This window comes from Palaemon carinicauda, chromosome 27, assembly GCF_036898095.1.
Source record: "Palaemon carinicauda isolate YSFRI2023 chromosome 27, ASM3689809v2, whole genome shotgun sequence".
NCBI lineage: Eukaryota > Metazoa > Arthropoda > Malacostraca > Decapoda > Palaemonidae > Palaemon > Palaemon carinicauda.
Genome location: NC_090751.1, coordinates 89,898,092 through 89,905,591, shown reverse-complemented (window position 1 = coordinate 89,905,591; position 7,500 = coordinate 89,898,092). Strand labels below are relative to the sequence as shown.

At 33.5% G+C, this 7,500-nt stretch overlaps 1 protein-coding gene across 1 annotated transcript in view; it reads right to left on the bottom strand.

Annotated features, from left to right (window-relative positions):
• Window positions 1-7,220, bottom strand: part of LOC137620794 (uncharacterized) — a 518,290-nt gene extending 511,070 nt beyond the window's left edge. The window contains exon 1 of the mRNA XM_068351232.1: window positions 7,062-7,220. The gene's annotated coding sequence lies outside the window, so the exon portion shown is untranslated. The remainder of the gene's footprint in view (window positions 1-7,061) is intronic.
• Window positions 7,221-7,500: the final 280 nt, after the last annotated feature.

Sequence of the window (7,500 nt, the reverse complement as noted above, 5' to 3'; positions counted from 1 at the left end):
TTCTTATAATAATAATTGTTATTTTTATAATAATAATAATTGTTATTTTTATAATAATAATAATTATAATAATTATTATTATTATTATTATTATTATTATTATTATTATTATTATTACTACTTGGTAAGCTACAACCCTATTTGGATAAGCAGTGAGGAAAGGAAACAAAGAAACTACAAGAGAAGCAACTAACAAGTAAAATAGAATTTTTTGAGAACATTAACATCGCCAAAATAAAAAATAAATAGAATAAAAATGAAATAAACAATATGGATAAATTGCAATGTTTAGAAACCGTAACACTAAGCCGTCTTTTTTTAACGGCCCGAAAGAAATCATTTTCATCTTTTGCTTATTATTTAGGCAGTATTTAATAATCATAATGGTTAGAAGATTTTTCTCTTAAAGAAATTAAGAAAAGGATACTCAGAATATGGACAGTCCAATATAATGGCTATTGAACCTTTACCACATAATAATATTTGAATTTTCGATTTCCAGATTTTTAAAATACGTATTTTTCATTTTGGAAAAATAAATAACCATTCCATGATTTCCTAATTGGTTTTCTGTACTTTTGTTTATTCCATATTTATGTAGTTTGTTGTATTAAGATCTAGATATAAACGAATTAATGCGATAATTTATTTTTTATTTGTAATTTATCCCTCTTTTTGGAGAGTACAGTTTTAACAACCTTCAAATAGTATGTCATCAACATACGAGATTATATTAAGCCATTTACAAAACATTTAACGATTTTAGCGTATAAACTCGTGTAGCAATAAACGGTTTAGATTTTAGACAGTATCGTACTATTTTCACACCATTAGAATCTGTAGAAAAAAAAAGTGATATTTTGCCAGCAGTGGAGGCACAAAAGTGCTAATTTGCTGCATTGTGGGCACACAAAAATTAGAATTTTCCCGAATTACACAGATGCAAACGTGCAAATTTGCCAGCTTTGTGCAGACACGAAGGACACAAGAGTGCTAAATTGCCAATTTGTCAGCATTGCACATTTTTTCCACAATACTAGTACATGATTCAATACCATCCAGCAGCGTTATAGATAAATAGTTTATGCTGCAAATCAACTCTCACCCATTCTGAATAAAGATGCTTTTTATCTTGATTCCGTCAGAGGAGCTCTTAGCTACACTAAAGTCGTCAATATCCTGTGCTCAGGATTTATTCCATTATTATCCTGTGCTCAGGATTTATTCCATTATTATCCTGTGCTCAGGATTTATTCCATTAATATCCTGTGCTAAGGATTTATTTAATTAATATCCTGTGTTCAGGATTTATTCCATTGATAACCTGTGCTAAGGATTTATTCCATTAATATCCTGTGTTCAGGATTTATTCCATTTATATCCTGTGCTCAAGATTTATTCGATTAATATCCTGTTCTCAGGATTTATTCCATTTATAACCTGTGCTCAGGATTTATTCCATTTATATCTTGTGCTCAGGATTTATTCCATTAATATACTTTGCTCAGGATTTATTCCATTTATATCCTGTGCTCAGGATTTATTTCATTAATATCCTGTGCTCAGTTTTTATTCTGTTAATATCCTGTGCTCAGGATTTATTTCATTATTATCCTGTGCTCAGGATTTATTCCATTGATATCCTGTGCTCAGGATTTATTCCATTATAATCCTGTGCTAAGGATTTATTCCGTTTATATCCTGTGCTCAGGATATATTCCGTTAATATCCTGTGCTCAGGATTTATTCCATTTATATCCTGTGCTCAGGATTTATTCCATTAATATCCTGTGCTCAGGATTTATTCCGTTAATATCCTGTGAACAGGATTTATTCCGTTAATATCCTGTGCTCAGGATTTATTCCGTTAATATCCTGTGCCCAGGATTTATTTCGTTAATATCCTGTGCTAAGGATTTCGTGAGTTAATATCCTGTGCTCAGGATTTATTCCGTTAATATCCTGTGCTCAGGATATATTCCGTTAATATCCTGTATTCAGGATTTATTCTGTTAATATCCTGTGCTCAGGATTTATTCCGTTAATATCCGGTGCTCAGGATTTATTCCATTTATATCATGTGCTCAGGATTTATTCTATTAATATATCTACTCAGGATTTATTCCGTTCCTATCCTGTGTTCAGGATTTATTCCGTTCATATCCTGTGCTCAGGATTTATTCGTTCATATCCTGTGCTCAGGATTTATTCCGTTCATATCCTGTGCTCAGGGTTTCGTCAGTTAAAATCATGTGCTCAGGATTTATTCTGTTCAAATCCTGTGCTCAGGATTTATTATGTTAGTATTCTGTGCTCAGAATTTATTATGTTAGTATTCTGTGCTCAGGATTTATTCTGTTAATATCTTGTGTTCATGATTTATTCCATTAATATACTGTGCTCAGGATTTATTCCGTTAATATCCTGTGCTCAGGATTTATTCCGTTCATATCCTGTGCTCAGGATTTATTCCGTTCATATCCTGTGCTCAGGATTTATTCTGTTAATATCCTGTGCTCAGGATTTATTACGTTTATATCCTCTGTTCAGGATTTATTACGTTTATATTCTCTGTTCAGGATTTATTACGTTCATATCCTCTGCTCAGGATTTATTCCGTTCATATCCTGTGCTCAGGATTTATTCCATTTATATCCTGTGCCCAGGATTTATTCCGTTCATATCCTGTGCTCAGGATTTATTCCGTTAATATCCTGTGCTCAGGATTTATTCTCTTTAAATCCTGTGCTCAGGATTTATTCTGTTAATATCCTGTGCTCAGGATTTATTCTGTTAATATCCTGTGCTCTGGAATTATTCCGTTCATATCCTGTGTTCAGGATTTATTCCAATCATATCCTGTGTTCAGGATTTATTCCGTTCATATCCTGCGTTCAGGATTTATTCCGTTCATATCCTGCGTTCAGGATTTATTCCGTTCATATCCTGTGCTCAGGATTTATTCCATTCATATCCTGTGCTCAGGATTTATTCCATTCATATCCTCTGCTAAGGATTTATTCCGTTATTATCCTGTGCTCAGGATTTTGTCAGTTATTATCCTGTGCTCAGGATTTCGTCAGTTAATATCCTGTGCTCAGGATTTATTCCGTTCATATCCTGTGCTCAGGATTTATTCCATTGATATCCTGTGCTCAGGATTTATTCCGTTAATATCATGTGCTCAGGATTTATTCCGTTGATATCCTGTGCTCAGGATTTATTCCGATAATATCCTGTGCTCAGGATTTATTCCGTTAATATCCTGTGCTCAGAATTTTTTCTGATAATATCCTGTGCTCAGGATTTATTCCTTTATTATCCTGTGCTTAGGATTTATTCCGTTATTATCCTGTGCTCAGGATTTTGTCAGTTAATATCCTGTGCTCATGATTTATTCTGTTAATATCCTGTGCTTAGGATTTATTCCATTAATATCCTGTGCTCAGGATTTATTCCATTAATATCCTGTGCTCAGGATTTATTCCGATAATATTTTGTGCTCAGGATTTATGTTAATATCATGTGCTCAGGATTTATTCCATTCCGTTAATATCCTGTGTTCAGGATTTATTACGTTAATATCCTGTGTTTAGGATTTATTACGTTATTATCTTGTATTCAGGATTTATTACGTTAATATCCTGTGCTCAGGATTTGTTTTACAAGTGAAGGAAACAGGTACGGGCTGGATGTCCCTGATCTGATTCATTTGAATTCAGCAAGTAAGTAAGGCTGTTACATGGTTCGATTATTCCATGGAAGGTTTATGTATAAATGAAACAGGAGCCTCACATCAGGGACCTCTGACCGAAATCATGTGAATAGACTTAGTCTCTGTTCGGAAAATTTGTATGACATAGAGGTGGGCCGGACTAAATCCGGTGGCAACAAGATGAATGCGATTTGGAGGACTCTTCACATTGGCAAACAAATACAGTTGAGAAGGAAGGCGCCCATATTTTGGATGTGAATAGTGCAGGAAATATCACACGAGGTTGGACTGAAGATAAGTAGAAGAAAGACAGAGGTAATGAGAATTAAGTATGCAATGGAAGATGAAATATCATTACAAGGAGAATGGATTGATGTGGTAGAATCATTCAAGTATTTAGGAACTATGATCTCCAATTCATGGTCTTTAGAACTCGAGTTCAGTGAAATATTGAAAAAAAAAAAAAAAAAAAAAAAAAAAAACACAGTGGCTAGGTTAAGTAAAATTTGGAAATCAAATCATCTGAAATCACATAAAAATCAGACACTATATCAGTTTAGTGAGATCGGTGTTACTGGATGGACATGCGTCATGGTATGACCATGAAACAATCTACAATAGATTTAGAAGATTTGAGAACAAAGACCTCAGAAGGATATTGGGAGTTAATTGGCAGGACACGATTAGAAATGAAACTATAAGAGAGATTACTCAGTGCCATGTGTGGATGAGATCATGATGAGGGGTAGATGAAGATGGTTTGGGTATGCTCTTCGCACTCCCTAAGAGAGATTAGTTCACTAAACGTTCAGATGGGCTCCACAAGGCACTAGAAGAGTTGGAAGACCCAGGCCTACATGGCTGAGGACTATGATGAATGGAGAAATATTGACTTAAAAGCTCAAGATAGAGACGACTGGGGAAATCTAACCGAGGTCCTTTGCGTCAATATGCGCTGGAGAAGATGATGATAGCGATGAGTGTTGACTGGTCAGGTTTATTAAGTCTAGACTGTTCACAGCTTTTGTATTTTTGTAGGATTATGATAATGCTCTTTTAACGTGATTAGCAAACACGATTTTTAGAAATGCAAACTTTGCCACATTTTTTCTCAATAGTTGAAAATACCTTGTATTTATGGAAGATGAGTCCAATAGCAACTTATGCCGTTATTTAGGTTTAACTTGAAGATATATTTTAGAGAGAGAGAGAGAGAGAGAGAGAGAGAGAGAGAGAGAGAGAGAGAGAGAGAGAGAGAGAGAGAGAGAGAGAGAGAGAGAGAATCTTTCGCCAGGCGAAACGATATACCTATCTCATGGATAGGAAGAGCCAATGAAAAACATGACTGGCAATTATTTCATAGTTTATCATCAGTTATAAGAGAACGTCACCCAAACCACCAGTCTTGAAGTTGCGTATATCGCTGGAAACGTGATACGTGGTTGTATGGGGATCATCTGGTTATCATAACCAGTTATATGTGTGTTTCCGATAGTACCTTTAACTTCTTTAAACTTCTCGACTGACACGTACTGTTTGGATACGCGTGTTCTTACTAGGCCTTGGTCCATGTTGAAAATAAACTAAGAAGCATTTTCCCACTAAGCCTTGGTCCATGGTGATAATAAACTTTCATCTTCCGAATCAGGTTTCGTTTGCTCGGCGGGTGGTGATATGCCATCTAACTTAGAGAGATTCCTTTTCCTTCAGTTGAATAACTCAGAGGCAGCAGGCATGTTGCAAAGAACGAGGAATCTTTTTCTAGAACCTTCTATTATTGGATTTAGTTTTGGGAAAGACGTATTTGTATTTGTGAAACGACAAAATCCTACCTGTTTAAAACGTATAATTATGTTTCGTTATTTTACGTCTTTTATTCCGTTTTTTTTTATCGGCGAAGTGACTAGAGTGAGCTTTGAATTTACTATGTTCGTAAATGGAAGAGAGAGAGAGAGAGAGAGAGAGAGAGAGAGAGAGAGAGAGAGAGAGAGAGAGAGAGAGAGAGAGAGAGAGAGAGAGAGATATGAAGTCTTTATTGGACAAGAAATTTTATATATTTTCTCTTTACATATGCAGACTTTATATATATATATATATATATATATATATATATATATATATATATATATATATATATATATATATATATATATACAGTATATATATACAATTTATATATATACAGTATATATATATATATACAATTTATATATATACTGTATATATATATATATATATATATATATATGTGTGTGTGCGTGTGTGTGTGTGTATAAAGAACATCATCCGTAGTTGCTTGTCCACTGCTGGATAATGGCCTTAGGCATGTCCCTCCACTCCCGTTTATATATGGTCTTTCTATGCCTGTGTATATCCAAAATTTTCTTAGTTTGTCAATCCATCAACTTATTTGCTTTCCCTGCTTTGTTTGCAATCCCTAGGAACCCATTCTGTTAATCCTCAATGTTCACTTATCATCTGCCTTAATACGAGAATAACAGATAATATATATATACAAATATATATATGTGTATATATATACAATATATCTATATATGTATATATATATGGATATATATATACAATATATCTATATATGTATATATATATATATATATATGTATATATATACATTATATCTATATATGTATATATATATGTGCATATATATACTGTATATATATATATATATATATATATATATATATATATATATATATATATATATATATATACACATATACACACACACATATATATATACATATATATATATATATATATATATAGTGTGTGTGTGCGTGTGTGTGTTTGTGTGTATGTATGTTGCGTGTTTATGTAAATAGCTTATGAAGAAACGCCATGGCACTCAGCAATGTCATACTACTAAAAGCCAGAAATCCTCTTCTCTTCAGAGGTGGTGTATTCTTTAAAGTTTTTTACCGAATGTTTAGAAAAATCATGAACATGCTTTTCTCTTAAATTTTCATTTGGACGTGTTAAAAAAAAATGGCAGATTACTTTTATTTTATCATTGAAAATATGGTCGAAGTTTTTATGAAAATGAGGGTTTGTAATATGAATATATAATAAACGATGTCGAATTCATTTTGATCCAAATATATATTGTTACAGTTTTAATCATTTTCATTTTAGAAGCTAATGGACTATTAAACGTCATAGGATTCATAGTTAGGATTTATAGTTTTATTCTAAATCTCAATACAGTAGACAACTAGAGGAACAATTTACCCTTTCCACCAAAAAAAAAAAAAAAAAACGAAAAACCTTACAAACGCAAAAATACATTAAGGACAATTGAAATGAAGAAATGGAGCCTTCTTACCTTTTTTTAATCTGTGACGTCGATCGGTTTATTTTTAGAGTTAATAACTACTTCCTGTGGGCCGACTGCCTGTCTTTAACTTTGGGCACTCTTGTCTCTCACAGTGGTGCAGTTCACCTTATACTGATCTCATGGGCAATTCAGGTCTGTCCTCTATCCCAAGTTTCTCGCCTGACACCCCCTCCCCCTTTCCTTATCTTCTCTCCCCCTTCCTTCCCCTTACACTGACACTTATAGGCTCCCTACTATCCTCCTTCTCCCTCCCCCCTCATTTTCAATCACTTCCATCCATCCGGTGTCGTATTCATCTTCATATTGGTCACATCTTTTCTTGTCTTCCAGCTAGGATTTTATAAGATGCTGTTCTATCTTTATTGGCAATTTCTTCAAATGTTATTTTTTGATTATTGTCTCCATTCCTTATACACCCTATTTATAG